An 11,475-nucleotide genomic window follows, 5' to 3' on the forward strand; every position below is an offset into this window, starting at 1 on the left:
GTGAATGCATTTGTCTTTGTTGAAAGCAATGCAAAAACGCATCAAAAACACTACGTGTGAACATAGCCCAAGGTGTGGAGGAGTATTTTTGGTTTTGGTTATTTATTTTCCCTTATATACAAGTCATTACCCTGGAAAGGATGTTGCTTAATATATTTCCCAGGAAAATCCATTTTGTTTTTGTTTTTGTATGTTTTATTGTGAGTCCGTAAAAGTTGCGTAATAATCTGACAACGTTGTTGACAGCAGTGACCTGGGAGTCAGAAATGCTTCCAGGGGTCTTCCCCATGCTGTTCCCATGTCATTTGAGTACTGTTCCCATCGATTTGGGCAATTTTTAGGCCCTCTGCAGACCGCCGGGGGAGCCGCCTGAAAAATGCTCGAGTTTCCCATAGACTTACATTGGGCTCGTTGCTTGGGTCGAGCACCCGAGTATTCCAATTTGCTCAACCCGAGCAACGAGTACCCGAGCATTTTAGTGCTTGCTCATCACTAATAACTAGCCAAGGTAAAGCTGACAGTTGCGGGCTTATGTTATCAGGCTGGAAAGATCGCTGGTTATTGTGCCCTTCCCAACCTAAAAATACCAGCCGGCAGCCACCCCAGAATTGGCGAATTACATTATATGCACCTATTCTGGCGCTTTGCCCGGCTCTTCCCGATTGCCTTGGTGTGGTGGCAATCATCGGGGTAATAGTAGTTGGGGTTGATGACAGCTGTGATTTGTCAAAAATCACAGCTGCCATCAACCCCTGGGGTTATTAATGGAAAGGTGTCTATCAGACACCCCCATTACTAACCCAGTAATAAAAAAGTAAAACACACACACACAGAAAAAAAAACACTTTATTTGAATAAAGACGCCCCCACACTATCCCTTGTTCACTAATTTATTGAAAAAAAAAAATCCCATGCAGGTCTGAATTAACCCAACAAATCTGAACTAGTCCAGAAAAGGATACCTGGAAAACAAAAAAAGACCGAAATAAAAACAATAGACATTCCCTCATTCACCAATTTATTACCCAAAACGTTGACACGCAGGTCTGATGTAGTCCACGTTCCCCGATGTCTCCAATGCAGGGGAATAGCGGTAAAGTGAGTCTCTTTCCAAAGCCTGTGAATAGTGGTCACTTTACTGCTATTCACAGTCGCCAAATACATTAGGGAACATGGACATCATCGGACCTGCGTGTCAACATTTTGGGTAATATATTGGTGAACAGGGAAATGTCTATTTTTTTCTGTCTTTTTATGCTTTTCAGGTATGCTTTTCCGGACTACTGAACAATAGTGATGAGCGAACGTGCTTGCCACTGCTCGGTACTAGCCCAAGCATCACGGTGCTCAACAAGCTCGGTGAGTATTTCCATGTTGCTCGGGAGGGAACTCGGGTCACCATCCTGCATGTTTGCCCCTCTTTAGAGAGCCAATGAACATGCAGAGATTGCTTACCATGCACTGTAATGCCGTAGCCATGTTGGTTGTGGGCACTACAGTGATTGGCTGGCCGCACAGTGTCATCAGGTCTATATAAGACCTGGCGCCGCTATGCTCGTCACAGTGTACCCTAGAATCAGGCAGAGTAGGGAGAGCTGCTGCTGAGTCAGGGAGAGATTTGCTTGTTTAGAGTTAGTATAGGTATTCCACAACTAAAATATGTCCATCTGAACTAACAGTCCTTCTGAGGACTAATCCAGTTGCATATTTTCAGTGGTGAAGGTGATAGCAGGAGTTAGGCAGGCAGTGTATGTGGCACACTGCCGTGCATGATACAGCACAGGAGGGTCCATTGAACGTTCTGTCTGCTACTGCTGTTCTGACATATATTTGTAGACATAGCCCCATATATCAGGGGCCAGGGCTAATTTTTTTTTTTACTGTATCTTAATCCTGATTATTTACTTAAAAAGCAATCTAGAGTACACATTTTTTCTGCTTGATTTGCTTGTTAAGATAAGATAAGATAAGATAAGATAAGATATACTTTATCCCGGAGGAAATTGCGGTATCACAGCAGCAGAACACAGATCTCGAACATGACACATATGATAACAAAACATTTGGAATACTTTAGACATTGCTTTTCAGACATTTGTTAAACACCCCCATAGCTGTTGGAACAAACGATCTCCTGTATTTTTCCTTTTTACACCTTAGTTGTATTAGGCGATTGCTGAATGTGCTCTTCTGTTTCGCAAACAGTTCATAAAGCGGGTGTGTGTTGTTGCCCATTATAGCTCTGCACTTCTTCTTAATCCTATCCTCTACCACCTCTTCAAAAGTCCCAAGCTGTAGGCCCACCGTCGCGCTAGCCTTCTTTATAAGTTTGTTGAGCTTGTTGGCGTCAGCAACACGCACACTGTTACCCCAGCAAATTATTGCCGCAAAGGTGGCATTAGCCACAATGGATTGGTAGAACACCTCAAGCATTTTGCCACACACATTAAAAGACCTTAACTTCCTTAGGAAGTACAATCTACTCATCCCCTTCTTGTAGACCTTCTCCATGTGGCACTTCCAGTCTAGCTTGCTATCCAGGTAAACCCCCAAATATTTGAAACTGTCCACCATCTCCACATCCTGACCGTCAATGGTAACAGGTAGGCATACCTTCTTGCACCTTCCATAGCTCATCACCAACTCCCTGGTTTTCTTAACATTTAGTTCTAGATGGTTAGCCTGGCACCATACTACAAAGTCCGCAACCACCCTTCTATATTCCTCTTCGTCCTGGTCCTTCCCAATACCGCCAACTATCACAGAGTCATCCGAGTACTTCTGGAGGTGACAACGGTCTGATTTATACTGAAAGTCAGCTGTGTACAATGTAAAGAGGAATGGCGACAGCACTGTTCCCTGCGGGGCTCCGACACTGCTCAGTACACTATCTGATGTAGCCGTCCCCCACCTAACAAACTGTGGCCTATCCGACAGGTAGTCAATTATCCAATTCACAAGTCCCTCATCCACCGCCATTTTAATCAACTTTCCTCGCAGTAAGAGTGGCTGTAATGTGTTGAACGCACTAGAGAAATCAAAGAACAAAGCACGCACTGTGGTTCCATCATTGTCCAAAAAGGAATGTACTGTTTGTAGCAGAGACGCTACAGCATCGTCCACACCCAGTCCCTGCCGGTACGCAAACTGAAGAGCATCAGTATGCGCCATCACCCTCGGACACAAGTGAGCAAGTACTATTCTCTCCAAGGACTTCATCGCATGCGATGTTAAGGCCACCGGTCTATAGTCCCCCGGGGAAGCCGGGAAGGTAGTCTTGGGAATCGGCACCAGGCAGGAAGTCTTCCATAGCACTGGTACTCTCTTTGATTGTAAGCTCTGGTTAAAGAGATGCTGGAAGACAGTACATAACTCATTTGCACACACTCTGAGGACACGTGGACTGAGACCGTCAGGCCCTGCTGCTTTGCCAATGGCCAGCTTACTAAACTGGTCCCTCACGTCATTTTTGGAGACCGAGAAATGATCTATTTCACCCCCTGTTAATTTAGCTAGTTGTTCCCCGGCCTCCTCCCCCTTCCCTGCTGCTACCGCACCTTTATTGCTGAATCTATTGAAGAACTGATTCATTTCATTAGCCATCATTAGCACCGCAGAATGCAGCCAGATCTTTTCCATATTACAGTGATAAAAATCCTGAAATTTGAACTGAACTTGGAAAATATTGGCTTACATTTTCATTTTGTTGCAGTGTGTCGGTCAAGATATTCACACCAAGTCTCTGAGAAGAATAGTATTAGTAAATTACAGGCCTGCTATTTGAAACCGTGGTTCTCTGTCAGAAGTATCTCACATATCACTGTGTTCCAAAATTAGCCATTTCTGCCTTCCATTTCATTGCAGTGTGTCGGTCAAGCTATTCACACTAGGTCTCTGTGAAAAATAGTATTAGTAAATTACAGACCTGCTATTTAAAATAGTAGTTCTCTGTCAGATGTATCACATATAACTGTGTTCCAAAATCAGCCATTTCTAGTGAACATGGAAAATATTGTCCTCCACTTAAAATGGGCAAGGTGCGTGGCAAGGGACGGGGAAGTGGAATGATGGTGCATGCAGAGGCTGAGGCCGAGGCTGTGGGCAAGCTGAAATTGTGCCACAACAAACACTCACATCTTGTCGCCTGACCTTACTGTCCCAATTGCTAGGGGACCGCAGCACACCACTATTGAACACCGAGCAGTGTCAAAAGGTAGTTGGTTGGATAGCAGATAATGCTTCCAGTCACTTTGCCACCACCACTACCACCCTGTCTTCCACACCATCAAGTCTCAGTAGCCTTGAGTCTGGACCACATATTCCTCACCTTGCTCCTCCTTCCTCCCACACTGTCGAGTGCCCGGAGGCAACTGATCCCACACATGGACACTCAGAAGAGCTGTTCACTTTTCCATTTATAGATTCGGGCCTCTCGCCCAGCCAGCTTCAAGAGAGTCAAGAGGAGAATGCGTGTAGCGATGCCCAAATATTTGAGCAGTCACGGTCACATGAAGGCAATGGGGGGAAAGTGCAACTACTGTCGCAAGAGGTGGCTGATGATGATGATGAGACACAATTGCCAGAAAGTCAGGAGGAGGACCAAGGAGCGGAAGTGGAAGACGAGGTGGTGGATGATATAGTAACTGACCCAACCTGGAAGGGGGACATGCAGAGCAAGGACAGCAGCACACGGGGGAGGGAGACGTAGCACCATAACAGGCAGGAAGAAGCAGTGTGGTGGCTGCAGACACAAGGTGGGAAAGTGTTTCCTGTAACACCAACACAACGGAAGTTGCCAAAACAACTTTTAGGTCTTCCCGAGTCTGGTTGTTTTTTAAAGACTCTGCAGATAACCCCAAAAAGGCCATTTGCACCACCTGACAGGCCAGCATCATTAGGGGTAGCAAAACTGAAGCCTGATCACAAACAGCATGATCAGGCACATGGCAGCAAAGCACCCTACTAAGAGGGCCAAACCCCAGGGTCCAGAAACAGTATCTGCGGGTGAAACCACTAATTCTTTTGCTGTTTGGCGTGCACGCCAATCCCCTGTCCATGGTGCATGCGAAGATGTCTCCGGCCCTGAACGTGTCAGTGCACACTCTCAACTAGCACCATCAACAAGCACATCCACTTCCTTGTCCCAGCGCAGCGTTCAGTTTTCCCTACTCCAGTACTTGGAATGCAAGCGCAAATACGCAGCCAATGCCCCAAAGGCCACACTACTAAATTCACACATTTCGCGACTGCTTGCGCTTGAAATGTTGCCTTTTAGGCTTGTGAAGGTAGAATCTTTCCGCAACCTGATGGCGGCGGCTGTCCCTCGGTACTCGGTCGCCAGCTGACACTATTGCTCCCAGTATGCCATCCCCGCATTACATGAGAACGTGTCCCGCAACATTAGCCGTGCCCTCAACAGCACAGTTACTGAGAAAGTCCACCTAACCACGGACACGTGGACAAGTGTTTTTGGGCAGGGACGGTACATCTCGCTGACAGCACACTGGGTTAATATATTGAAAGCCGGGACCCAGTTGGACCTTGATACGGAATACTTCCTTCTGACGCCGAGGATTGTGGGCCCTGGGACAATCAGGGTTGCCCCCACATTCCACAGCCCCTGCACCGCCTCCTCCTCTTCAGCCTCCATCTCCGAAATGACAACATCAGTCAGAAACGGGTAGCACTGCAGCACTGCCTCGGCCAAGCGGCATCAGGTTGAGCTGAAGCTAATATGCTTAGGTGAATAACCGCACACCACTGAAGAGTTGTGGACAGCTCTGAAAGAGCAGGCAGATCTGTGGCTCACACCGCTGAACCTACAGCCAGGCATGGTCGTGTGTGACAATGGCTGGAACCTGGTGGTGGCTCTGAAGCGAGGCAAGCTCACACACGTACCATGCTTGGCCCATGTGCTTTAACCTTGTGGTTCAGCGGTCTCTCAAAACCTACCCAAATCTGTCGCATCTGCTTGTCAAAGTACGCCGTGTGTGTGCCCATTTAAGAAAGTGAGCTACAGCTTCTGACACCATTGCCGTGCTTCAGCAGCGTTTACAGCTTCCAGCTTACCGACTGGTATGTGATGTCCCCACGCATTGGAACTCTACATTGCAAATGTTGGGAAGGATTTGTGAGAAGAGGGCAGTTGTTGACTACTAGCATCAATATGGCCGTCGGTATTCAGGTCAGACTCCACACATAAGACCTCAGGAGTGGACATGGATGTCAGACATCCGTACCATACTCCAATACTTTGAGGAGTCCACCAAGATGGTGAGTGGCGATGACACCATAATTAGCGTCACCATCCTGCTTCTCTGTCTTCTGAAATGCTCTCTGCTCACAATTAAAGAGGATGCATTGCAGGTGGAGCACGATGAGATGGAGTAAGGAACCATACAGGGTGAATCCACACAGCCCAGCCTCATCTCATCCCAACGTGGATTGGGTGACAATGAAAAGGAGGAGGAGGAAGAACAAGAGCTAGTTTCCTGTGTTATAGACGGTACTACCTGCATGGCCTGAGAACAGAGAGGATGAAAAGGAAGATGAGGAGGAGAGCATGGTCAGTCGTCGTCTTGGTGAGGGCACGGAAGTCTTGCCTATATGCAGTCTGGCACACATGGCTGAGTTTATGTTATGCTGCCTTTCCCGTGACCCTCGCATTGTCCAAATTTCGCGTGACAATCATTACTGGTTGGTGACACTTCTAGACCCACACTACAAGGAGAACTTTTTCTCTTATTCCCTTGCCGGACAGACCTAATAAAATGGGGCAGTACCAGAATGCCCTTGTTGCGGAATTATTAAAAAAAATTCCCATCTGAAAACTCTGGCGGCAGAGGTCACAGTTCATTGGACAATTAAGAAGTACAGGTGAGAGAGATACAAATGCAATCCAGCAGAGGCAGGGAAACCCTGTCAAAGTTCTGGGACAGTTTTCTCAGACCCTCCCATCGCACAGGTCCTGATGCGCGGGGTACTTTCCCAAGCACGAAAACGTTTCGGAAAATGCTGAGGGAATACCTTTCCAACCGTAACAACGTCCTCTTTGATTCCTCTGTGTCTTATAATTATTGGGTATCCAAGCTGGATACATGGCATGAACTGTCTCTCTACACCTTGGAGGTCTTGGTCCTACCCTGCTCCAGCGGGTTTTTAGTGCTGCTGAGGGAATTATAATCGATAGGCGCATCCGTCTGTCAACTGAAAATACTGATAGGCTGACTCTTATAAAAATGAACAAGGGCTGGATTGGGCCAGACTTCTCAACACCACCAAATGATAGCAGCATAGCATAAACTCAAATACAGTGTCTTCTTTTTGGGAGGTCTAACTCTATTCGCATGCACCTCTGTCTTCTCACCCAGACATGGATATAAGCTTCCTGATTTTGTCTATTTGCTCTTGTCCTCCTCCTTCTCCGCATCCCCCACCACCATATTACCACAATATCTACCATATCACCATATCTACGTCTCTTGCAAGGGACATTGGAGATCCTCCAAATTTTTGGTTTTGGCTTACAAATACTGAGGTAAAATACTGACCAAATACTGAACATGGGAATGTGGTCTTATGTGAATGTGGCACCACACATCGCCAAGCTCAGGCTTCACTGTCCTCTGCACATATCCTGCCCATGTTTTGGAGCATCAGCCCCTCAGCTGACAAGCGCTGTGAAATGCTTCCTATCATTGGCAGAATCCATTCTGGTGAGGAGAGTGAGGTCTATGATCTATGCATGCGTCAGTCATATCAACCATTGAAAAGCAGCTTTGCCCACAGTGATGTCCTCCTGTCATTCTGTCCATTTCCGGAAACTTTCAATCATTGAAAGGCAGCTTTGCCCCCATTTGTGACGTTCTGTTGTTATTTTGTTATATTCTTGTACCTAGATGGGAAGTAAAGAGCAAGGAGCAGTGTTAACAAAGTGTTATGTGACCCACACAAAGATGCGCTGATAAAAGCAGCGCAGGTAATAAAAGTTTATCAGAAAAATGATTGTTAGGAAAGTTAGAACTTATGACAGGGGGTCAAATAGTAGTGGAAAACCCCCATAAGGGGATAATTCCCAAATGCCCATCATAATTTGCCACTGCCCAAAACGTAGAGCGACTTTGTAAAACCATTTGCCCCAGTTCATCAAGACTGGCGGTTTTCATACTGGTAATCATGAAGGGGCATGTTGGAGTCAGACACTCCTGCCTCCACAAATCTTACTCCAGTAAGGGTCTGGAGTAAGATTTCTGGTGTAAGGAACACCACGACTAGTGGTGAGCGAGCATGCCCATTACTCGAGATTTACAAGCATGCTTGGGTGCTTTCCGAGTATCTTCAGGGGGCTCGGGTGTTAAGTTTCAGTCACTCCGTGCGCATGATTTACGACTGTTTGACAGCTTTAATACATGTGAGGAATGCCTGTTTTTTAGGCATTCCTCACATGTATTCAAGCTGTTAAACAGTCGCAAATCATGCGCACGTAGTGACTGAAATATAACATCCGAGCATGCTGAAGATACTCGGCGAGCTCCCGAGCATGCTCGCCATAAGGGTTAACAGAACATACTCACTCATCACTAACCACGACGCATCATGAGTTAGACAAGCTGTGACATTCCCCCTATGCCCCTTTTCTGCCTCAGATCCACCTATTTTGGTGAACTTGGCGTGAAAATGTCAAAAACTGCCACATTTTTGGGACTTTTAAATCGATTTATACCCATAACGGGTTTGATGAATCGGGACCATTATATCTACTTTTGTTGGATCTCAAGTTGCAAAGCTGTATTCACATTTCTGCAGGGTTAAAAGATTAAGACTATGTTTACACACAACGTTTTTGAGCCTCTGTCCCCTGATGATGCTTCTTTAGGCTATCCCAGCATCCACTAGGATTCTCAAACAAAGCATCATCAAAAAAAGGAAGTTGCAAAAAAAATAAAGTAGTTAGTGTAGTTAGGGAAGGATAGGGAATTATTAATTAAAGTATATTAGAAAATACAGAAAGTTAGATTATGGCATTAAATAAATAGGGATTTAGGATGAAAATTAATTTGTGTTTTGGACCACCTCTTTAATGTATATCCTGTAGATTTTGGTTATTTTTCCTGCTTTCTGTAATTCTGCATTTTGCCTTACTGTGCTTGTTTGGTGGGTGGGCTTTATGTGTGACTTCTGAACTGTGTTGGGTCTTCTGAACCAATGCAATGTCTCCTCATGCGGCTTCACAGCCTTTCATGGCCTGTAGTCTCACACACAGAGGGACAGATCCTGCAGCTACATCTCCCTCCTCCCTCCTGTTTAGAAATTACTATTTTACATGTTATAAAGGTAAGCTTCATTATTGTTTGAATTGCCCCGAGGGCATATAAGGAATTTATTCTAGGCTAGTAATTTCTGAGCAATGCTGAATCACCAGTAAAGCTGACAGTACATTGTATTTCTCACATTCATGAAAACAGACTAGCTTTTATGCATGGATGTTTCCCATTTTACAGCGCAGCCCAGCTGGCACACGAGTCATTACATAAAGTACCATTTTTCATTAGCAGTTTTCTTAGTTGCAGATGGTTTGCACTTCACCTTTTTCTGAACACTTGGAAAGAGAATATTTTATAGGGATTTAGGGCCTTGAAAGTTAAGCTCAGGCTTATCCTGTAAGTGGTTGTTCAATATTAGATCACATTTCATCATGCTCCGAAGCTTATATAAAATCTTTCAGTAACATTGCATCTGCTTATGTATTTTGGTTCTTTTTCCAGGTTGAGATAATGGAACTACATTTTTAATTCTTGCATTAACCTTTCTAAAGTTTCTTTATTCTTCATGGTGATACTTTGCTGGGAATATGAGGTTTATCCAAACTTTGCCTGTAATACTTTAAATACCCTCATAATACTCAGTAAGGAACAGCTGTGTATAAGAGCTAGAAGATACATACATAAACCTTTATGAGATGCTTTCTTTAGTAAATTGCAAATTTGTTTTTAATGTTTTTTTTTTTTTAAGTTTTTGAACTTATTTTTAAAAAACACAAAAACAGTGCCAGTCAATATGGCCGCCATTACTAATCCCAGAGGGCTTGTCAGACACCTTTTTTACATTTATTCACCACAACGATAATGGAATATTTTGGCGCTATGTAAGACAGGATAATATATACGAGAACTATATGTAGCCTATATCATGACCTATATTTATACCTACCCTGTTAATTAACTCTAATGGCCTCACAATAACATGATATCTGAAAACATTTTGTGGTTTGAATGAAAAATTAGCTTTTGGACAAGGAGCTCATTTCTTTAAGATTGACTTACTACTATCCACCATCTTCTACTATACTACAGCTGATGCCTCTACTAGCTTTAACCAAAAAATTGCCTACAGAAAGCGGCAAAAAAAAATCAAACAATTCTATAGTTGTCAGCAGGCTCGGACTGGTCCAAAGGAGAGCAGGTGAATCCCCTGGTGGGCCCCCAACAGTGCTTAGCACACCACTATATGCAGATAATGGCCACATAAATCATGTAATTTATTTATATTACCACACATTTTATTATTTTACTGGAGAAATTGCAGAACGGAGCAGCAGCAAAGAGCACAGTATCAGTCATCTTTGGCCAATAATATCTGCTTATATCCGAGTGGACCCCAGATGCAATGTTGCTGGTGGGCCCTCGGTGCCCAGTCCGACATTGGTTGTCAACTGAAGTGGTCGGCATTTCTAGTATTTCTTCGCATCGCATCAGGTGGCTTACACCAGTCCTGCTCATGTGGTGGTGGTCATCACACACACCCTTCAGCTCTGGCCTAGAAGAAGACAATGAAGCATCTCCAGAAACACAACTTTTATATAAGTGACAGTTTTTTGGGATATACTGCCTGGGGTTTTACTAAAGTTTGTTATGGAACTAGTTGTCAGGAGGCTTCAGAGCATAGAACAATGATGGATATTCAAAGGGAAAATATTTACAAACCAAAACGCGTGAAGACAGAAATAATGGGCTGTTGTTAGTAAGGAATGAAAACCTGTATTAACTCCACAGAATCACTCATCCAGGCATTGTTCTTATTAACTGTCATTTTAGCAGAGAAAACTGTGATTTCTAGATGAAACCCATCCCTGACAGGGCTATTATTGCGGATTTGTTGATGTTACAAAATAAATCTAGAAAAACATGAAGCGCGTTAATAAGACAGAAAAAAAATGATCACCACTGTTTCTCTGCCTGGTTTTATTCATTAAGTGGAAATAAATTGGCAAAACAGGCGTGCAGTCAAAATATCTAAGCTACTTTTATGCATGAAGGTTTTGTACTAATTTAAATTAGCATTTAACTACTATATTAGAGTGCATGGGGCGGATCTGCTAATAGGCAGGTTGTTGGAATGAATTAATTCTATTTTCTTATTGAAAGATACTTTACATCAGTAATAATTGGATCATAGCAACCTGGGGAACATATGAAT

This window comes from Phyllobates terribilis, unplaced genomic scaffold (assembly GCF_046119375.1).
Source record: "Phyllobates terribilis strain yellow unplaced genomic scaffold, ASM4611937v1 Scaffold_1__5_contigs__length_1240528914, whole genome shotgun sequence".
Lineage (NCBI taxonomy): Eukaryota > Metazoa > Chordata > Amphibia > Anura > Dendrobatidae > Phyllobates > Phyllobates terribilis.